The sequence below is a fragment of the Lonchura striata genome, chromosome 3, assembly GCF_046129695.1.
Source record: "Lonchura striata isolate bLonStr1 chromosome 3, bLonStr1.mat, whole genome shotgun sequence".
NCBI lineage: Eukaryota > Metazoa > Chordata > Aves > Passeriformes > Estrildidae > Lonchura > Lonchura striata.
Window position 1 is genome coordinate 33,444,042 of NC_134605.1, and position 24,053 is coordinate 33,468,094.

Consider the following 24,053-nt stretch of genomic DNA (forward strand, 5'->3'; position numbering starts at 1 on the left):
CCAAAGTGAGTGTTTCAAACTGAAACAAGACAGGAAAAGCAAGGGACTGAAAGAGCATTACATCTTAAAGCAAATTCTCAACTTCAAAAACAAAAACTTCTGAATACCTCAAAAATCCAGAGAATCTTCATCTGACTTGAATTTGGACTATTACCTTCCCAGTGACTTATGATCCAACAGATAAACTGAGTGCTGTTTTAGAAATTGATTAAGGCTAATAAATAATAAAACTCCCTTAATGCCTCTTGCTAGTTACCTTCCTTATGCAGAAGATATAGAAAATTTTTTCACTTGTATCAGACACTAAAATATTCTTCTTGAGCTTTCCACTGAACTTCTGTAATCTCCTATGTACCCAGAAATAGCCATTTTCTCCTGGGTCAAACACTTTGCTAATAGCTTTAAAAACAACTAAGATAACTATTGAGTCACTAGTTTACATCTTTTCTCTTTCAACAGTAATTGAATCAGTGTAAGTATTGGAGGCTGTACTGCAAAAACCAGATCAGAATCAAAACTCCTACTTTACTAAGTAGATTACAAGGTACAAAACTGGTACATCAGCAATGGAAGGACAACTTGCTATTGCAAGCTTTTCTTTCAGCTCAGTGCATCCACTGAAAACCAGAAATATTCTTTTTTTTTGCTGTCATGGGATCTCAGATCAATTATGAACTCTTCCACAGCAGCCTAACATGCCTGATTTCATAGGAGTTGCTCTCCATTTGCAGACCCTAAAGGCAGTACCACTCCTAAGTCAGACAAATGATACACAGAAAAGTTGTAACTTTTTTCTTATGGGCACGTGGAGTTGTGTGAATTTTCTGCTCAGCAAGACTTGCAGCCTGCATTACCAATGAGTGTTCTTTAAACTCTGCCTTCAACTGATCCATTTCAGTTCGAGAACTACCCTAAGATGATTTGCACTGGAAAACTTAGAATCAAGGGGTAGATAATGAAATTAAGGGGTAGATAAGAGTAACCTTGATCAACTATGTCCTGATTTCAGCTGGGATAGAATTAATTTTTATCCTGGTAGTTGGTACAGTGTTGTGTTGTATTTCAGGTTTAGCGTGAGAATAATATTGATAACACATTGATATTTTAGATGTTACTAAGCAGTGTTTATACAGAGTCATTGGTTTTTCAGTTTGTCACCCCACCCGAGCAGTGAGTAGGCTGGGCAGAAGCTTCAAGGTGACATGGCCAGGACACGTGACCCCCACTGTCCAAAGGGATGTCCCATAGCATATGGTATCATGGTCTATATACAAACGAGGAGGAAAGGTGGCCATGGGCCACCACTCAGGAATTGGTTGGGCATTGGTCAGCAGGTGGTGAGCAATTACACTGTGCATGCCTTGTTTTGTAAATTAGAATTTACAAAATATTTTATGATTACCCCTTCATCTTCTGTCCCATTCAGCTGTCTTTATCTCAATCTATGAATTTTACCTTTTCCCCACCTCCATTCTCTCCATATCCCACTGGGTGAGGAAGGAGTGAGCAAGCAGCTGTATGGTGTTCAGTGACCTGTCAGGTTCAACCACCTCAAGCTGGTATCTGAACACTAGCAAGCCACTTGAATTTTAACAGCAGCCCAAGTCATGTACTCAAGATTAAAATGGAAGACTAAATGACAAAGGCCACAGTTTCAGGAAGGAAGGTTGTGCTCAGAAACAGAAGCAAGAGGTCAGAAGAGTTAACTAGGCTGAACCTCATCCTCTTCATCCTCTTGCATTCTAGTCATAAGGAGGTAGTGCAATTCCCTGCTGCATGAGAGGGAAGAAGAGGTCCAATAATTCTGTATTTGGCCATCATCACGTCCAGTTCCTGTAGGCACAATTCCAAGAGGACATCACAAAACAAAGTTCCAGCAGAGCCACAAGGGTGATATTATCACTTACATTTCATAGAAGCATAGAAACATTAAGGTTGGAAAAGACTTCTAAGATTATGAAGTCCAACTGCCTAGCTTCAGTTTGCTAGACTGAAGCTAGTCAAAGCAAGTACAAAGCAAAACAGACATTTTTGGAACAGCGAGAACAATTTACACAGGCTTAAGGTAGATTTCTCTGTTATTTCAATCTTTGTTATATCTTTGGTTTTTTTAGGAAAATACTATTATCTAATTTGAACAATTCTGGCAGAGCCAGGAGTCATACAGACACAAAACTCGGTAACAATTCAGGAAAGGCCTACAACTTGCCATAAGACAAGTTCCCAGTGATCTGACTTTTATCATTCAGGATATGAACAGTATTTTCCCCTAAATTCATGACATTTCTCTTAAGAATTAAGTATTTGGAAAAGTATTTTTACCTCAGTAAAGCCACACTCCAGTTTTAGAGGCTTTTTGTCCACAGATTGTGTTTCTTTGGACATCAAGATGATTATGAGGGTTGAAAGGACAGATCTCCTGTAAATTAGCAAAACGGACCTCTCATCAAAACAGATGTTTACAAAATTCTCATCTTTCAGCACAAAATAGAAAAAAAAAAAAAAAAAAGAAGTAGATCTCTGTGTTGGACACTACTTCAAATCCTACATGGAGAACCAAATAAATTTTGTCCTCTCAAATCACCATTAACAGTTTGAAATCTGGAAGCTTTAAAAGCTGTTCCTCCTTGAACACTCTGCAAGAAGGGCACCCATTTCACAGCAACTTAGCCTCTTCAAAGAAAACAAGAAAAACCTCAAAGTCTTAAACTACAACTGTCCAAAAAGGATATCTAAGATCCATGACCAAGTGGAATCCATGTCCAGCTACAGATATTCAGTTTTGAAGAAAAGCACAATTGAAAAAAATTATATGTGATATATGTGCCTTCATTCACTTTTGTTAAAAAAAAAAAAAAAAACCACACACAGTTCTTTAATTTGAAAATACAATTGTAACTTCTTTTCAAGTCACATCTCCTATGCATTGTTACTACTGCAAAACTTGACTTTGGGACCATATTTGTACTTTCAGGATACTTATCCCAAAACTACAAACTTTGAAATTTGGAAAGCCCAGTAACTACCACCAGTTCTCAGCAGATGGATTGAAAGAACACACTGAATCAGAGCACCTGAAAAATCATCTGGTACTATTCCAGTCATGGATCTTGTATGTACACACAGACAGCTGCTCCTACTTCTGCAGATACCACTTTTATTACAGAAAAAATGCACACAATTTCTCAGATGATGCCTTTTTCACACATCCACCTACACTTCAGCTGTCTTGAAAGCTTCCATTTTAAGGCTTATTTTCAGAGTTGTTTATCAATATCTGACACTGCCATTCAAAATTTTCTATCCTCTTCTGCAGCCATCTGTATGTGTTTGTTTATTGGGAGGACTAGAAGGAGGTGGGAGAATTTTAACCAAAGTTTTTAAATTGTTTCTCTAATGAGATAAAACAAAATTATCTAATTCTATTACCCAGCTGTACCATAATGTCCTTTACTCCTACTGATACACAAACCATCAAAATCCTCAATACTGCTAACAGGCTCTGGCACTTCTGTACTTTTAAATGTGTCTTTTCCTGTCATTCTAAATTACTGGGATAGGCAATGTCAAGGTGTTAAAGGTGTATAATTTTTTATAAGATTCAGTAGCTTTATAGTCTAATACCTAGAATCAGATAACCATCAACCCAGATCAGTGATGGAACCTCTGCATATGAAGCAGGCATGTGGAATCAGGAGATGGAGGACACTGGATGTGGGGAAGGGATTAAAGTTTATTCACAGATGCAAGGAATAAAGACATTTATGCAGGCTTGATGCAGGAAAATTGGCTGGAATTTAGCAACAAGAGTAATTTGTATGTTTAGATTGCTCATTTGGCTTCTTTCCTGGCCGATTTTTCAGCTATATGCAGATTATATACTTGTATTTTCAGAGACTACTTGGATACACTTAAAGATTTATACTTGAATGGATACACTGTTCATACCAAAGGCAACGTCAAAAAGTTTCCAACTTCTCTGCTGTTGCTTCATTAGATAACAATTCTGTTATTTCCCCTATACAGCTGTCAGAGCATCTCCCAGTAATCAAAATGTTACACCATGCCACAAAATACCTTATTTACAATTTTTAGCTCTCTGCCAAGGTAGAGGCATGGTTGTACTCTCAAGGCAAAATAACTCCTGCAACTAACAGTGAAATTAATTCTCAGACAAAAATGTGAAAACTGTCCACAGCATAAATTACATGATTGTTCAAATTATTTAGGAACTCCTACAGATTAATAATCTTCTCAGACTCTTGCTATTGTAACTTTTTTTCTTTGGGACCAGAAGTATGCATTTTTAAGAGAGTTGTACAGTCCACTGCTATCAAATGGATTACTTCGTTGTCCTTGCTGTTGACCTCAGGGGATCTTATCTGAAAGACTCCAGAGGCTGAGATGGGTATTCATACTGCCTGAAGATACACAAAGAGAAAACCAGAAGAAATACAGCCTCTCTTTCCACTAAAATCATAGCAAGCAAGTGGGGAGGAACATGTGAAACAGAGCAGCAGCCACACAAATTACTGATCTGCTCAGTCCACTATCTTTGTTCCTAACAACAGATTTGCTATTCCTTCTTGAGGACTTCTGTGTGCCACTGATTATTTTGCATGTTACTAATAAGAAACAAGTTAAGCAAAAATTATAACAGTAATAAGCAATATTTTCATTTAAGTCTTTCATCAATCTGACTAGATGCTACCCCTGCCTTCTAGGCAGGATGACCAAACTGAGCAGTGAATTACTACAAGTTTGTATTACTGCAGCATCACACCCCTAATCACAAATCAGGTATCTAGGATATTAAGAATTACGCACACATAAAATGAGAGCTTTTAAATCTCACAGAAGACAGTTCTTCAGCTGTTGTGTCTTTTGGGGCAAGGAATACCAACAGAATTGTAGCTGCTGTGAACATCACCTTCCTCCTCTTTCACCTTTCCACTCCAACTCTTTGGACTAAAATAAAGTATAATCCTGTATGCCATATATACAGCCTATGCATGGACATGCTACTCCATTCTTCACTTCTGTATTCCCATTGGTTTTCAAACAATCAAACAGAAGAGACCCCCAGATGGATTACATCTTACCCTCTTACAAACCATGGTTATTATTTGGTTATTATTCTAAGGTCACCTGCTACAGGAGCAATGAGCAAGCAAAGAAACAGCCTAAACTTGTTCAAGAGCAGTAATCTATGGTATCTGGAGCAGAAACACGTGAGCTGCATCTGACATGCAGGACAATAGCACTACTCCTTCCCTGTCCCTCTTTCACTCACAATGTAGTTCTCCTAGTGTTCAAGCATTCCTTAAATTGGGCTAACCCTTAACATTATTTGTAGGAGCAATGTATCCTTAAAAGGGAAATGCCAAAGACTACACAGCCACAAACTGTCCTCCAGATGAATAGAGACAAATCATGGAGAAGCTAAAGTGCCTTTGCAAGGACCACAGTGCTGAGGAGAAATGGCATGGCTGGCCTTTACATGTCATTACAAAAGGCAGAGCCTGCACCTTCTTTTCTCTTCACCCTCACTGTGGAATGTGCAACTTCCAGTTTCCAGGATGTTTTTGTTTTCATTCTTTGTGGTTACAGAAACATTTACTCTCAAAGAACTAATAAGTCACATTAATGCTTCAAATGACATGGACCTCATACAATTTCAAATGATTAGGCTATCATTTAAAAACTGAAGATGAGAATACTGATCTAACTATCCTCTGGAAAGAAATTTTAATGAAACTGAAATGATGCTTTAGTTCCCAAAAGACAGTTTAGCAAATAACCAAGAAATAAATTAAAAAAAATAATATTGATGGCCATTCCCCTGTAGAATTTCATTAAAAGCAGTGGCAAGAGTGCCTTAAAAAGATCCTGTCACAATGAGAACAAGCTATTTATGGTGTGCATCTTCAGACACAGCAAAGGGGAAAGTGAAAACAAACCAAAACATTCACCAGAACTTCAACACATCTTGGACTAATCTGTCCTTCAGTTTCAGATCTAACTTACCCAATCTCATCTCACAAATAAACAGAATTTAACTAAATCAAAATATGCACTGAACCATATTAACTGTGGTGAAAAAGTAAAGTTAGAAATTTTTAAAAAATATGTAGTCCTCATGAAAAAGATGTATGTAAGCATACACAATTCAGGCTTTACTTAGGTAGGACAGGAAATACACATAAGAAAGAATAAAGAATGCAACTTATGTCTGATCAAAATATCTTGATGGATAAAATTTAAAAGGTTAGGTTTAGGAAGTATTAGAACAAAGAACATTTTTTAAACTGTTCTGGCATCATAAAGGATTTTTAAGGCTTAAAATTACTGAAGTATTCAATTTTTGGTAGAATTAAAAAGCTTTCTGAATGAGAAGAGTCTATAAGTGCTATCATATATTTCTTGGAAATATAAAGGAAACATGAGAAAAATAAAAAAGTGCAAGAATGTACATATGGAGCAATAGTCCCCAGCAACACCAGCATTATATTCCTGTACATCACTTGGTACTAGTGCATCGCTCAAGTACTAAAAAAAATACCCCCACAAAAAAACCTGTCTACTACACAGGAACTGACCTATTCACATAGTTTGAGAACACTACCTTCCTATAAGGAGCTTAAGGAACTTTATTCAAAGAGGAGAAACAGAGCAAATATTTATCAAAGCAATAAGATCTATTAGCCTCTTCTTCTTTAAGATTTATTATTCATACTCTTACAGGGATTAGGATTTCTCCTGGTGAAGATGGTGACTGGGAGCTGTGGTAGCTAAGGAGCTGGTTTCACAACCTTTTTGCACAAAGGCTTCAGAGATGCTGACTGTGGTAGCATCAAAGCACCTTTGATCTTCCTTGCAGAGTATCACTGAAAATTATAAACCCCATAATTAGAAATATCATATGTAGAGCACTAAGGCTACAAACTCAAAGAACACAAAGTTAGAAAATCCCAAGTTGACATTATTTGAGGAATCATTATTTGATTCCTTCATCATCTGCACCACCCAGAACGACTATGACAGAGCAGGGGCTTCAGCTTTAGCCCAGAATTTCTAGCAGATCCTCTTTTTGCTCACATAATTCACCCTACATACTACATAAGGCAAGGGGGCTATGAAAAATAGCATGACCTTAATGCACTTATATATGTATCACCATGTTCTACAGGCTTTTGCCAACTTATGGATATTTGCTTTTGCCAGAACAGGCTTTACAGTTTTAGGTTTGCCTGACTTGAATGTTATACTACATACATTTCTTAGCAGCGGAGAAAAAAAAGGAAATTTCAGACTAACAGTTTGCTTTTATTTACTATTTTTATTCTAGTGCCTAATATTGATAAAGAAAAGAATCCCACATTTGGCATGAAGACTCAACACCTGTTTCCTTTGTTTAAGGCACAACACAAATCCTCAGATATATATGAAGCTTCTGCAGCAAAATAGCAAGAAATGGACTTGAAACACCTGGTATTTCAAAGGGATGGAAAAAAATACACCAAGCCCTACATTTTATCTTCCAAGCAAAGATATGAAGTAGTATTTATTTTTAGAAAGTTCCTACAGATGACTGAAAAAAAAATAATTGCCATGTAAATGCACCTAAGCAAGCTTGCAGACCTGATTAAGCAAGTCATACCTAGTCTCAGCTTGTCATCAGCTCTTGTATCTCTACAGAAGGTCAGCTGCTGTTTACATGTAATCACAGAAAAGTTCACTTAGGTCGTTCAGAATGGGACCCAGCACAAAACCTCAGCAGTATCAGTCCATTTAATTTCTAATTTCTTATCTAATATGTTCCCCGTTGACCTTTATGATAGAAATCAAAGCAGTGTATCATATTTGGTGAGCTTTTCTCTATTATTCCGTGCAAGTAAAAACAGCATGAACACAACATTTACATAGTTAAGTTGTATGTTGTTGCTATACCACACATAGTGGGGGATGAAAGCCTTAATGTGGCTCCCTGACATTCATGAGACACTAGGTCATCAAGTTTTAAGAGTATTGCAACACTGCTAATTTCAAAGATAAGAATAACTGTAATTCAAATTACTTGTACTAAATATACATTTCAGTAAAATGGTCTTGAATTAAAAGCTACTAAGATCATGGTGATACAATTTAGTATGAGCATTCAAAAACGACTCTCACATTTTCAGAGTTTTAGGCACTAAAAGTGCTACTTGGCTGTAGGCTCAGCCTGTAAATGGCCTGCAAATGGCTTACCTTTCCTCTTTAAAAAACAAAAGCACAGCACAAAAAGGAGTAAAATACATTCAGTCAGTTCACTAGCCTCTCAAAAGAAAAATCTCACAATTAGAAAGATTATTGGCTAACTGACTAACAATGCTCTTGTAGACTTGACTAGTGGTAAAACCATAAGGCAAGTATTTGTTTCTATACTTGAGTATTTATTCCACAAATAACAATGAAACTAAATAAAGGTATAAATACATCTTGCCACCCTGGCCAACTCTGTCCTCTTGTAATCATCCCATTTTACCTTGGCAGTGTGCTTCCTGAGGCTTTACTGGGTCTTGATTTAACCCTTGAACTATGAGGAAATTAGTCTTGTCAGCCAGTTCCAGCTGCTCCCATCAGACTCACCTTTCTGGCAGTCACCATACTGGATCAACACCATTGCTCAATAACACTAGGAATGTCAATTACGAGTGTAAATATTGGAAAATATTGTAAGTAATGCTTATCTGCATGAATGTGTCAACCAGAAATCTTTCTTATTTTAACACAGCACTAGAAGTGTGTCTTTTCTTCAGAATGAGCTTTACTTGAGCTAATGAGTAGCTGCACCTTATTCTGCCGTCCTGCTTCACACAGGATGTACTGAACTCGGCAGAAGAGCCAGGACTCTGCTCTCACTGCTGCACCCAGACACATCCCCTAGCACCCCCGAGGCGCTTTCACTGCCTACTAACCCGTCTGCTTCTTAGTGAGAGGAAATAATTTAAAAACAGTCCTCTACCCAACAGCCGAACACAATTCTTCCAACATCCTCGTTTAAGTTCAGACTTCAGGTTATTAGGGAAATTCACCTTGCTATCACACAAGCAAACATCTTTAGCCAACTGCCTTCCCTGTAAGCACTGTACTCCTGGAGATACTTCGGCTTTTAGGTACAGACCACCCAATTAGTTCAGTTTTACCACTGGAGGAAGGAGAGTTCTCCATGAGATGGTTCAGATCTTGAGAAAATATATTTACTCTGATGTGATCATAAGAGGGAAAAAAAAAAAGAAAAAGTGATTGTTTTACTATTTTGTTTCCAAAAAGTAAAATTTGCATGCAGGAAAGTGAAAGCCTGTAGTGGTTTACACATCATTATGAAAGGCCAAACAGGCATCAGGTGACACAGCAATTCTGTTAACTAGGGTGAGGAAGAGGAGGAAGAATTGGTCAGAGAGCATTGCTGAGTGCCTGAGACACACACAGTCTCACAGGCAAGAAGTAAAGGAGAACCTGACAACAAATTCTGCATGACAGAAAGAAATTATTTTAAATGCAAGTTCCTTTTTCTTCCCCAAACTATTTGTTAAAACTTGGGCAGAGGACCAGAATTTCTTCTAGAAGAAGCCATCTAGGTCAGAAGACTATAAAACAAAGCAACCTCCCTAATTATGAAAAGCTGAGAGCAAAGCATGTTCTGCAATGAACCATGGCTTTTGTTGGTTACAGTAAAGCTGATACAAGTGGTTTGGAACAGTTTTAGATGCCTCTTTCAAGTCAATGTGACATCTAACCACAGCAGTCAAATAGGGATGGTGCAGACCCACGCTGCCGCTGCCTCAGGGAAAGAGTGGCTCTGGGCTGCCTCTTAGGTGATATCTCTTTTCTAAAATTCATCCAGGCCACCTCCTGGTGATTCAGGTTGGCTTTACGAATCATAGAAGAGGGGCAGAGGCAGTTTTGCAGCCTGGTTTTTACTTCTGTGGATGTACAAGGTGCTCCCTAAACAACAGTAACTGTGATTACCTTTCATCTAAGGAGAAGATAAACCCTATTGTTTCCTTCCCAGATACAGCTGGCTTATGCTGAGGCCAGGAAAAATCATTCCCTTCAGTACTATCGTACCGACCAAAGAACCTGCTCAGTTCCTTTCTTTTGCATGCTCTAATGGAAAACAAATGTTCAAAGCATGGAGTGCCTCGAACATAGGAGTTTTCTCTTGCTTTTCCGAATGTTTCTGCTGAAAGACTATTTGTAACATACTGCAGATTGTAAGTACATCTTACTGCTAATGCTAAAAAACGCTGAAGCCTTTCAGTACAAGACACTTTAAAAATAAATCCTTGCAACAGTAATCACTTGCTGATACTTGCTTTTATGTTTAGCCAGCTGCCAAGATGCCACATCTGTCACTTCTTGCTTCCAGAAATGAGCTTTCCTTTTTTGTAGGGAACGAGAAAATTCTGGTTCTAGAATTGCGCTATCATGATGCCTTTTTTGGTATCTCTGTCATTCCTCTAAACATCTGAGCCGTGGAACATGGATTACAAGATTTCTAGTAGTGTGTATCTAAAGAATTTTTCAGCTTAAGATTTTCACACCTTAAACCTTCTGATTTTTTTCATCTACATTTTCCTGAACAATGTTACATCCTTACAACCTATATATAACTGAAATTAATGGTCTATGCACGAGTCCTTGCCTCTCCTCCCAGATATTTTTCACAGGAAATTAAGAGTTCAGGATCGTACTTGTTACATTAAATATTTAATAATAAGCCTTCTTCCTTCTATGTTTAAAACATAGCAACAATCTACAGTGACGCAAGTCCTAAATTAATTGCTTACTCTATTTTGGTCTCTTATAAATTTCAACTGAAAATAAATCAAGTCCTTTCTATTATCTACAGCCCGCATTTCTTCATCAGCAGCCCAACTCAAATTCTCAAATTTGAGTTCCCGACTTGAACTCTTAGCTCGACAGCCAGCATCACACCGGGTACTGACTTGCCCCCAGTCCAGCCCCAGCCAGGCAGGGAGCAGCGCACTCAGTGCACGGTTATTCTTAGCCCCACGCAGGAAGGCGCGGCGCAAGGCGACACACCGCACAAAAAGGAGCGCAGCCTGTTTCGGGGGGGATGTAGGCTGGGTATGCCTTCTGCCTCCAAGGCAAGGGCATAAAATCAGGTATGCCAAAACACACTGTGATGGAAATTTAAACCGATACAGAGACGAACTGCAGCTCGGAATTTCAGTAATGTATTACTGTATTACACCCCGAGTCGTTCTAAGCGATAGCTCGGAAACCTCCCGAGCAGCCAAACAAAATCATTCATGGGTACTCTCTATGGCTATCCTGAAATGCGTACCCTCCCTCCCAGCCCCCCGAGCGGCCGCGCTGCGGCCCCGCCGCCGCTCCGCAGGTCAGCAGGGGCAGTGCCGCAGCCCGGCGGTGGCGGCCCTCCCGCTCCGCGCCCCACTCCCCGCTCCCCCACTTACGGCGCTGCCGCTGTTCCCGCGCCGCTCCTCCCTCCCGAGCTATCTCCCTCCCGCCGGTGCGGAGCCGAGAGGGCAGCGGGGCCGCCCCTCCGCGACTCGGGCCGAGCGCGGCGGCACCTGTGAGCTTCTGTCAGTGCGCGGGCGGCGGCGCTCCGGGTGCCGGGGGCGCGGCGCGGGGCCGCGGGCGGCGAGCGGCTGCCGCGGGGAGGCGGCGCTGCCGGCGGCGCTGCGGACGGGGAGGGCGGGCTGCAGAGAAATCCTGGCACCGCGGAGCACCGGCGGGAAGCGGGCAGGGAGGCCGGGAACAACCACAATAACAATAAAGGGCTCCTCCCCACCTTTTTTTTTTTTTTTTTTTTTAGCTATTTTGCGGAGGTGGGGGCGTTGCGGGCAGACCGGGAGGCCCTCTGTACACCCTGATAGGGTCCCGGTGAAGCCCTCGGGTGAGCAACCCCCTGTCCCCCGAGCACGGTCAGCTCCGAGGTGTGCTTTAAAGCTAATAATTTTTCACCCAAACCCTCTCTCCCCTCACCTCTTCGGCGCCCCGATCCGTCAGGGGTGAGGCTCAGCCCTCTCTCCGCCCGCTGTGCTCATTCATCCCGCCTGTCCTCCATTATTTACGCGTTGTTAAGGAGCGCTCGGGCTTTCAGGACTCGGCGGTCTGCGATTTGCAGGTAACCGGCAAATACTGCGAGAGCCGGCGAGGCGCAGGGGCGGCTCCTCCCGCCCAGCGGCGGGCCGGAGCGGGGCAGCGGCGCTGAGTTGCTGCGCGGGGCGCGGACCATTCAGCGACGGCCCGGAGCCCTTTAATGACAGACTTAAGGGCACCTGCCCGTCTCTTTTATACAAGTGAAACTGCCTTGCCCAAAACGGGAAAGAGCTTAAAATAGCTGTTGGGAGTCCAGCAGATTACTGACTAGGAAGCCCATAAATACTGCGCTGATGTTAATTTTTTTACAAGTTCTCTGGTTAATCCAGATAGAGACCCCGGCACTGGTCCACCTCTCGCAGTGACATCCTCCCAAAGGTTTCTGTTGGCGGGTACCTGGACTCAACACTGTGCTTGACAGTTTTACCAAAAGGTCATTTTTCAAAATGTTACTTTTGGCACTGCCATACAAGCACTGCATGTGCCCTTACTGAAATATTAAGTGTGGTATATACCTTACCCAGGCTAAGGTATTTTTCTAAATATTTGCATAATTTTCATTACATATAGTGTTTTAAAATCAGCATAAACAGTGGATGCATTGTATGTAAACGTGTATACTTAGTTTAAAATATGTTTACATACCCACATCTGGATGAGAGAATTTTCCCATTTGCTGTCTTTTCATTGGAGCACTCTGAACCTAAAGCACTTTACCGCAGGGTAATTCTATTTTCTTTTTTTTTTTTTTCTTTTTTTTTTTTTTTTAATTGCAGTACTCAAATTTAGAGAACATGTTCCTTTCAAGGTGTTGAGACTGTAATATTCAGTGTGCCTGCAGACTGCTCTGCCCTTACGCATACACGGTGATGTCTCTGGGCGAGAGGCATCATGCCATGCATGGCCCAATCCTGCTATCTGAAATGAAACATACAGGGAAAATAGTGTCCTTTCACATTTTTCACAGTTTCTCATTGCTGAAATATTTTCAATTCTCTGAAAATCTTTTTAACATTTGATTTACATATCATGATGATAAAAAACCCCACAAGCCCTCCATATGTGATTGAATAGCCAAGGATGAAGTTGCTTGTTCCATGGGAGCAAGGGCTTTGTGCAAACAGTTCTGCCCAGTGCACGGCCTCCCAGGTGGGAGCAGGCAGTGACACAACAGGTGTGGAGGCAGCAGCTTCACTGGGGATGGGGATGGGGATGGCTCTGTGCCCTGGCCTCTGACAGTACTGGAGGCATGGCCAGGGACTGCACAATTCCAGTAATTCTTAAGCGCTATTGGAGAAGCCAAAGTAAATTTGAGAGCAGCCCAGAGGCTGTTCCCAGTTTATGTAAAAGGACAGTCAGAGAAAACAGCTATTATAAAGTTTGTGTAAGCAAAAGAAAAAAGAATTCTGTAATAATTCCTGGCTTCTTTGGATACATTTCCAACCTAGCAATTATTCAATTATTTATCTTGTGTGAATGCACTGCATGCTACCTTTCTTCTACCAACTCTACACTTGAGACTGCTTTCTAGTTTAGGAACCTAATTTAAGTGGTTTAAAACTTTTTAAAAGGGACACTGGAGGGATGACATTGCTCTTACTTCCTTTTAGTTCAGAAAGGACATGTGTGGGCATGCATGTGTGTGGTGCCATGTGCTGAAGCTGATGAAAATTCAAACAACTGTTTCTGAGGACAAAAGAAACACATGGATTCATTTGCTATAATAGCAGGCTGGCAACACTTGACAGCAGCTCACTCAAAAGCTTGTTCCAGTCATGTTATACATCCCTGCCTCTTCTGAATATTTCTTTGGTTTTTCTCTCCAGAGCTGGGTTTCAAACCTGTGGGCCACGATACTGTGCCACAGTTGGTTTTACTCAAGTTTCTCTCTTGTGCCGTTCATGTTGTGACCTCTTGCACCTCTGATCTGTGGCACCTGTTCCAGCTTTTCATTCTTCCTTCCTTCTTTTTTCCTTGTCTTTATCCCATGCATGTTTTCACTGCTTTACTCCAGCCCTAAAAGCCAATTTGGCCTGAAGACACGGCCATGCCACTTCTGGTATCTTGTATCATTGCTCTTACATTTTTAAGTCCCATGTTAGCCATCCCAAGGTCATCAAAGCTAGGCTGCAGCCCTCTGCACTGTGCCCAAGTGTGCCATCATAGGCCATAATGATACTGGTTTATTCTCTTAAGTAGGAGCAAAGGACATATTAATAGGAAAGTGATATGTGTACACATCAATAGCATCTGTGTTTTAAGGCAGTAATGGTTTAGAGCAAAGTTCTAGTTTCTCTGCAGAAAAAGTATTGATCTCTTTCCCAGCTAAGCATGTTATGGGAAACACTGAAGCATACACATGTAGGGGCCAGAGACAGAACCAAGGTTCCTAGGAGAACTTCAGTTATTAATTTCCTCAACTTCTTAACAGTTACAGTATCAGAATTATTACAAATGTGCAGATTTTTAATTGATCACCAGAAAGGAGTGATGCGATCCTCTATTGTTAAGTCTCTTTTTACCACAGATTTATGCTTTCTCTCCTTTTAATTTCAAACCTCTTTTATTAGGAATTAAAACTGGAGTTTAAAGTAAGTATCTGTTTAAGTGCTTTGCTGAATCAGGAGAGCTTCTATTCGTCATAATATTTGGCTTATTTATATATGCCAATTTAAGTGTGTGGTGCTTTTGCTCTTCTTTCAGCTAGAGCTAGACCATGAGTTTAGTAAGGATTGTTAAGCAGTCTGTTCTGCTTTGAAATTGTTTAAAAGCAGTCTGTTCTGCTTTGAAATTGTTTAAATTGTTTAAAAGTACACATGATTAACATAACCTCTGGAAGGTAATAAGTTAAATCATTTAATGTAAAAAACTTCATACTACCAATGCAAACAAAAAATGTGACTAGAACCTTTTTCAAAAATTCCATTTTCCAGGGTACCTGAAGATTGCATTCTGAAACACTATTGCTAAATAGCATTTAGCAATCTAGGAATGATCTAAATATTTGGCTGTGTTTTAGTAACTCATGTGGATTACCAATGCACACATATCCAAGAATTTCTGATAACTTACTTCAGAGAGTGACTGTACTATAGACTACTATAGAACTATAGGGTCAGAACTGAAGGGACTTTGATGTCATCTACTCCACATTGTGCCCTGATGGAGGATCAAGCACTTATTGGCATGCTCTTTTCCAGGGCAGATGCAGCCCCTTTAAAGTTCCCTAAAACAGGCTACTGCATAATGAATATAATCTCACTTTTCACAGTCTCCCCCAGATCCATGTGGCAATATGGGCAAATTGGTCAACCACATACCCGAGATATCCTGCACATCTTCATTTATCCTCTGTTCCTGAATTCATCCATTGGCAGAAAAATCCAAAAACTCTTGAGGTAGATTCATAGTCTCATTCTTTCACTATCTGTATTTTTTCTGCTTTCCCAACGGATATACAACTTACATCTTTCTTGGCTGCAAATCAGTCTAATTTCTTCTCTCAATGACCCCGGGGAACAGTGAGACCATCTTCTTTATAACAATCCTATTAGGAGGCTATTATTTTCCCCAACTTCATGTTCAGTGTTTGCTCTTAGAAGTGAAAACAATGATCAGAGCTATATAATAAAGCTTCTTTTCATGGAGATTATTACACAGCATTGGAAAGCAAGGATATGATCTGACTGAGGGAAAAAGTCTTCTGCAACTTGTTCTCCACAGATTATTTCTGTAACTGTCACTTTGGGAATTTCTATAAATAAAATCACTATCACTCTTCTGAGAAGTGAACATTTACTACCATGTTTTAAACAATGAAAAAATACAGATCTGTTTTTCATCTAAATTCTTTATATATTTGAAATCACTCAGAGAAGAGAGTCCAAAGAAATGTGGCTTAGTTTGATGAAGAGAAGCCTCCCAGTGGGATATTTAACAGAATACCTAGAAAACAGTGTTGAAAGACTTATCTTATTTGGAACCCTTTTTTTTAACTCTTGTTCCATGACCTTTCATTTCCAGAGTACCATACTTGGCATTAACTCATTATCCTCTGTGGCGATAACACTTTGGACCAAGGGAGGAAAAGGACTAATTGACCCACAGTCTGAGCAAGGGTTTTGCCTGACTTTGTACACATTAGTGATGGATGTTTGACTTTCAACTGTTTTTGCTATTCCAATACTACACAAGGTTTGGCTTTCCTAGTCTGCATTTTCCTACTGCATTGTAAAATGCCAAGTGGAAGGATGGCTGTATGGACTAATCTTCCCTCCCTTCCCAGTCTTCCCAGGCTGCTCAGTAATGCCTGGAGGAGTGCATGGAATGATGTGGTGATTCAGCCAGTGAAAGAAGGTGGTAGTTCACTGATTACCTCAAAGAGCTTTTCCTTTCTCTTTTCATCTGCTCTCTTGGTCCTCTAAGCTTAGAGCACTTTTCCTTGCAGAACACCTCAGGGAGATGAGGACAAAAATTCCACTGTGTTTGGTGAGAAGGCATGCAAACAATCATCTAGTGCTAGACATGTGTCACTGTCTGTGATCAACAGCAGCTTCAAATTCATCAATAAGTAATTTTCAATGAAAAGACATTATTGCTTGTTTTATACTTACAGAGGAAAAGTAAACCAAAAGTCATTTGAAAGGATATGGCAATAGCTCACATAAACATAATAAATTGATAGAATAAATAGAATAAATAATACTTTTCACAATGAATACTCACAAAGAAAAATAAGAGTAGAAGAACAACAGCTCTGCAAATTATCTTGCTTAATATGAAAATTTGAGCATCACTATCAGCATTTTGGGACTAATTCTAAAACTGCTGAGTTGTCTTCCATTAACTGCTGTGGGAGTTGAGAGCACCTGGCATCTTAAGAAATTGGGCTCTTTGGCGGTTTTAATTTAGTCTGACAATAACGCTGAATAAAATATTCTTGGGGATAGCCCACAATTATATAGCATGAGCTCACTTCTTCATTATAAAATGTGAGCTGAAACCATTCATAACTGCCAGCCAATATTACGACAGGCAATTCCAGTTTTTCATTGCATGGGAAAAGCTCTAGCAAGCTTTAATGAGTTTCAAAAATAGCTGCCACATCAGAAAATTGTAATGGTGCTTGTTTTGCTAATGTGAATACCTGTTCAGCAGTCATAACTTAAACAATGGCATCCAAATAGACCAAGGCATGTAAAATAGCTACTTCTATTTGTCAGCTGCACACCCATTGTTTTCAGTCACAGCCTGCAGAGCAGCTTCAGCTGTACATTCCTGGGAAGTGAATAATATCAGTTGAGATTACACTACAGTACCACATCTATTACAAGCACATTATAAAGAATGAATATAACCTAATTAGGAAATGCTGAAGTCGGCTGGGTGTGGATGTGGGCTGGGGAAGAGTCGTTTTACATGACCTTCGCTTACTGAAATTGAGAGTTCACAGAGGATAAAGCAAAGGTAACAGTGTACATTTCAGTCTCAAATCCAGGTATCACGTGTACATCCCATATTCCTCATACCCTTCCCATTAAGCTAAACAATTGCTCCCCAAGTTTCACTTCCATGGAACTCTTTTGTAAACACTTTGCAAATCCAGCAGGACAACCCAAATTGGGTTAGAGTCCTTATTTTCTAATAATATTTTCTAATATTTCTAATCCTTATGTGGATTAGAAATAGAGCTCTACTCTGGTTTATAGTGCTGGAAAGAAGAGGTTGCAGAGAGAGGTGGGGAGTTTCATCTTAACTGGATAAGTAAAGAGGAAGGCTCTTCCAACAGCTTAATGGAACCCTCCTCTTCTTGTAAATCTGATTCTTCTGACACCCTTTCTAGTCTGCAGCAGAAGGCTGTTTCATTGCTTTCTGCTCAATGCCTTACCACAACATCACTGATAGTAGTATGGGATTTCACAGCTATGAAAATCTGTGTCAGTTGCCCCCATGTCTGCATGTTGTTAGCTAGGCTTGCTGCTGGCTAACAAGAAGACACAGAAAATGCCTTCAAACATGTCTCATGTCTTGCATTTACCTCTTGGTTCTATAATGAAGGTTGCATTAATGCCAACAGCTGGAACAGATCAGTGCTCCAAGTTGGATTCCTGCTTTACCACTGATTGGAACAGAGGTTGCAGGGAGAAAACTGCAGCATGCTAAGCTGAAAGTAGTTTACTGTGTTTATGGGACAAAGTCTCATCTGTACAGGTACTTACAAAGGCCAGACCAGTTTTCCCACAGCACACCACAGAATCGTGCAATTGAGCACTCAGTTAATACCAGTAAATACAACCTCAGACATCGGGGTCTGCCCATAACTGAATACAGTACCAGAGTAGATACACTTCAGCAGAGCTCAGCTGTTCATGTGCTTAGAACTGACTAAAAATCAGCAATTACCCATTTTCTTTCCCAACAACATATTTTTGAGATTCTGTTCCTACCAGAAACAAGGAAATTATTCATGTTTTCATGTGTTGGCTTTTGCACATTGCTTAAGGACTAAGAAATTGATTGCCAGTTAATTTTACTGTAAATTGAGAATAACTATTAGTATCAGTGATGTGCTGCTGGTGCGAAATTATTGCAGGCATCACTTAAAGAAATGCACTTCATAAGGTTGACTTTTCTATGTATTTACTACAGTGTGCACTTCTGCATCTTTTCATGTTACCATGGGTGTGCAGCTCCTGTCCTCTGCCTTGTAGATTGGAACCAAGTCTGCCTCTACTTATTTCTTCTCACAAATGGGATTAGCTATATCAAAATCTACATTTAAAATGCAAAATAAAATTACCTATTCCACAGTCCCACAAACATTATCTAAATCACAATTTACACAATCCATGAACCAAGCCTGAAACCACCAAGACCCACAAAATTGTAAAGATCTGACATTTTTTTCCTGTTCTCCAGTGTCCCCAAAGTGATTAAGAGAAGTGAGTTGATACCTTGCTTTTGAAGCACTTGTTTTGTTATCTGTAGGGTCCTGGTGCCCAATTCTAAGGGTCTTATGATGATAATTAAGAAAAGAATGCTTATTGTCAGTAGGTATGGATCTGCACAGGAAAATTTTTATGAGTTTGCTGTTTGAGAAAATGAAAATAGCTAACCCAGTAACATCTTTTTCTTACACACAGTAAAGATTTATTATTTATTTTAGATTCAAAAGTGCTAGTAGAAATGAAATACAAAAAACAGCTTTAAAATAGTTAGCATGGAAAAATCTGAAATATCTTTTCTAAAGATACCTCCACTTCATAAGACACTTAGTGCATTTGCGGAAAAATGTCCGGAAACCTAATAACAAATATAACTGGTATGTGTGTTTTAATTTTCATCATGTTCACATCAATTATGGTAATGTTTTTTGCAATGCTTCTGTTATATAATTAGATGGCCTGACATCTGGTTAAATGAGCACACCATATGTGATTAAAATACAGATCAAATTCAATCAGTTAAAAATATGACAGTGCTAGAAAAATTCATTTGCTGGTCATAAATAGTGTTGGGTTTTTATCCTCAGACAAAAGTCCTTTCATGTAAAGAATTTAACCATAATTTACTCTTTCTCACCTTTCCTTGACATCCCACATGTATATAAATATGTTGCCATCCTGAAATATCATTTGGGAAGCAAAGGGACTAATTTTTTAAATGTGTAAGCAGCCTACAAACTGGCCATTAACTACATGCCAATGGTGCATTGTTAGTGTAATAAGAAAACACACAGTTAATTCAGGTAGGAATTTTGTCTGCACTAGCTTAGTCCAGAATCAGGTGCTTTATTTCAATGGAATTCTGTCACTTAGCTAATATTTTAAATCCCATTCTGCTTTAGCAAAATTATTGGGTTCTTAAGAGTAACCTCTTAAGAAAACTGATATGACTGGAATACATATTTTATTGAAGAAGATGTGTACCAAACCTTAATCAACAGTCTTTCTGCTGAATGACATAGTTTGTATTTCTAAAGTAACCACAACAGTTAGAGGTTTTTATTTGGGACCTGGTATGTTAAATGTTGACCTCTTTTTTTTTTTTTTTTTTCCTATATGTCATTTACTGTAGGTGTATTAAACTTAATTCTTGCTGCCAAAACTTCTAGAGTGGAACAAATAGTCAGTTAGTAACATCTGCCAGTTTACTAGAAACACACAGAGTGTTTTTGTTACAAAATTTTCATTACTTGCAGTGGCCAGTGCTCTGAAACCTCTAAAACCCATTTTCAGATTGCTACACAGAGGTATTAACTAACCCAAACCAGATTTTAGGTTTGAATTGATAATGTATGATGATTTTTTTTAAAGTGCAGAAGTTTGCTACAAGCCCTCCTGTAAATGCAGCCAATATGGAATATAATGAACCCTCCCAGATCTGAGCTAGCACTCCATAGAGAACAGAGAACGACACTGCAACCATTTGTTTATTCAGCCTCTCTGAATACTTATAAAATTTGTAGCATGAATCATTGTATTTGACTTCTGTGTGTCTGTTTAAGGCTGTAAGTCAGAAAAAGATGACATTGCTTCCATTATCTAATTTTCCTCCAGTTTGATCTGATTTTTAAGAAGTGAGAGTGTCTTTATTTCCCATCAGCTTTGAGTTCCTTACAAATATTTCAAGTAGACTCATTAATCTTCAGTTTAATGATTGAGCTACATCAACTTAAAGCTAGGGTATTAGTGCTTAGCCTTGGATTTCCAGCCGTGTATGGTTGTCTTGTATTTCTGTCCATGAAGAGGTGACTTTTCTACTCAGTCTATTCCATTTTTATCTGGACTACTAACAGAAGTGCAAATCTCAGTTGTATATTTTATGCAGTTTTGGAAAACAAGACCTTGGAACCATGGAAAAATGTCATGTGATGACTCTCTCATGACATTCCAGCTTAAAAAATGCATAATTGAAGAAAAATATAGTTCATTATTAACTCCTGTGTAATGTGCTGATACTTCGCTGCTGAGATTCTCTCACCAAAACATAGTGCCAATGACATTATTATACATGCCTTGCTGTTGTGGGAATTCCTTTTCTGCAAGGTATAATAAGAGTTTTACACTCCTCAACAGGAATTACCTGAAAGGAAATTATTGACCAGAGAGATAAATACTGATCTGAACTGAATCACCTTCCAGCTAAAGCGTAATTTCTGTGGGTGTAGACATGACAATCTACACTAGGGAAGAATCAAGAAACACTGAACTTCTACATTCCAGCCCTTGTAGTATTTCCATGTGCTGTAAATAGCTGTGGCTTCAGCAGCATAGAACAGGATGTTGTAAACTGAAACACTTCCTAAAAAACACAATGCCTGCACAGGTGCAGTGAGCAGGCAGGATGATATAAAGTATTACTCTGTGACGCTCATCCTCACAAATATATGTGATCCTGATCCCTGTGGCCATAAGAAACCCTTTGGCCACCTTTTCTCTTAGCATTGAAAACTCCAACATGCGAAGAATGTTTTCAAACAGGATGACAAGGTTACATCCTACACAGATTTGAAAGGAATTGGTTGCAGAAAGCAGGCAACAGCCCATAATATCCTTCCTGCTCTGTTGGCCCTCCTATCACTGCTGATATCAATATGGGAAGTCCCAAATAAATAGAAGCTTTAAATTTCCCCTGTTGTACCACATTCCTGTTTGGCATCTAAACCCCTATTATTTGCTATCCAATGGGGAGACAAATGGATCATCGATTAGCTCATGGTGTGTTTGAATTGAGGAATGTGAGTATGTGAGATTGCAGCACCATTAGGTCACCCTGGGCTCTAAACTGCTACAAAACACCCTCACCCCACTGATTTTCAAGGATCTTTTCCATTCCCTGTGGCACACAAGTATCCATGTTAAATGGATCTGACACATCCAGGCTGTATCCAGGCTGAGGGCAATGAGGATCCTGATCGCCACACAATGCTGTCATCTTGCCCTGAGCACATGGCAGTTCTCTGCTCAGTTTCCGTGTTGCTTCTAGCAGAAACCAGGGCAGGGAGGAGACAGCATGTGTCCGAGTTTATCTCCTGTACACAGCTGGGAAGTGCCTGGGCTGCCCTGACCCAGGGGATTGGAAGTGGATCCACCAGTTCAGATAGGCCTGAGGCTGGTTCTACAACAACTGTTTGATTTGACAGTGAGAGTCACCCCTCTGTAGGTTCAAAGCACAAGCCACACCTCGCCCTTGTTTGCATCTCTCTCAAGACATCTAAGTTCTTTGCAGCATCCTTATGGTGAGTCCATCTAAGCTCTTTGCTTATGCCAATTCTTGACCTTCCAACAGAAATGACCCTCTAGTACCAGCCATTTTCTCTCTGCAGCTGGTGCCTGTAACTGGAGGTAGACTGGGAACAGGTGGGTAGGAACAGGGCACAGGCCACAGGGAATAGGGCCTGATTGCTGCACAAGAGCTCCTTGCAGTGATGGTGCACAACCCTGGTGGATTTGGAGCAGAACAGGAGTCCCTGCTCATGCGCTGGCATCCCTCTGGCCATGTGGTAAGAGTCTGCCAGGAGTGAAGTGTGGGGTCTGCTGCAGTGACTGGGGGTAGGCTTGGCATCGGTCCCACCATTTCTCTGCTGTGGGCACCTCAGAGGGAAGTGGGGACTGGATTAAATCTGTGGCTGACTGCAGAGGTTTATGTGTTTCCTCTTAAATATCTCTGCAGTTACACAATAACTGTGTAACTTTTATTAGGTCATCTATGTCTTATGCTTTCTCTATTTGTTTTTCCAAGTTTCAAATAGTGAAAAGAGAATTTCCTATGATTTCCTGGGACAAGACTTCAACAGTAACTGTGCCTTTCACTAATATGCTTTTTGTCAGCAATCAAATGTGACTATCAGTATTCATTTCCAAAACACAGGTCTTATAAAGAAAATGGCATAATCAAATAATGCGGAATTTTGTATTATTTAATTGATAGAAGGGAAAAGCTGAGATAATTTACTATTTCATCATCCTTTAAATTAAAAATTACATGCTTTAAGCCTCTACCCAGAGCTCTTCTTTGCTACTATTAAATTAAGGAGAAAAGGAGTAAGTATGGGCACAGGCCAAATTCTGATATAATTATGAATTTTTAAAGGGTTGATTCTGCTTTCATTAAGCATAATGCAAATTCGAAGGAAACCACAGGCTTCAGGGTAGCTGAAATGTAAAAACATCAGTGATAATATCAAGGTCGTAGATATTTTTAAGAAACACTGTTTGTGTCTGCTCTACATCAGTTTAGTTTGAAGAAGAAGGTGCAGACCAAAAATCTCAGACTGATGGTGATCACTTAATTCCTGTTTTCTTTTATATATATATATTTTCCCTTATATTAATCTACCCTATATTTGGACAATTGCACAAAGTAATGAATAAAAAGGAAATGAAAGAGTCTGAGCTAAGTAGATAACATTGTACTTTAAAAGCAAGTCCTTAATGTAGCACACTAAGCTAAGGCACTGACATGAAAATCAACTTTTAAGAGAAGATTAATATACTTTTAAAAAGTTCTCTGCAAAAAGTCTGAATCTCCATGTATATCGAGGAAGTAACTAATTTTTTAGCAGTGGCCAAGTGGTTCTGGATAAAAGGCTTAAAACTGGACTTGCAGCTATTATTTTTTTCATTAATTGGAGCGGTGAACAGGATCAGAGCTGATGAGTCATTGCAGGAGCCTGATGGAATGTTGCTCCAGCTGTGTATTGGGATCCACAGGTGCACCTTTCTTGGCTCAGATATTCAAAAGTGGTAGGGAAGCATTCAACATGCAGCAAATTCTTACTAGATGGAGAATGTTTTCTCCAAAGGAGAAGAGCATGGTAGCTAAACTACCCATGGCAACATATAGTGCATATTACGGTATGGAAATACATGATTTCTGACCTGCTTTGGCTTTGTGCCTCTGTTTCTTTATTTAGC

General features: G+C 39.7%; 1 protein-coding gene across 7 annotated transcripts in view; it reads right to left on the reverse strand.

The window, feature by feature from the left end:
* The window catches only part of CDC42EP3 (CDC42 effector protein 3), a 125,520-nt gene extending 113,288 nt beyond the window's left edge, over positions 1 to 12,232 (reverse strand). For 3 of the 7 annotated variants that reach the window (XR_013339698.1, XR_013339699.1, XM_021528107.2), the window contains exon 1: positions 11,487 to 11,654. The gene's annotated coding sequence lies outside the window, so the exon portion shown is untranslated. Of the gene's footprint in view, positions 1 to 2,322; positions 2,420 to 11,486; positions 11,655 to 12,018 lie in introns of those variants that run through there. The other 4 variants (XM_021528109.3, XM_021528104.2, XR_013339697.1 and 1 more) reach the window with 4 other exon arrangements.
* Between the last annotated feature and the right edge of the window lie 11,821 nt (positions 12,233 to 24,053).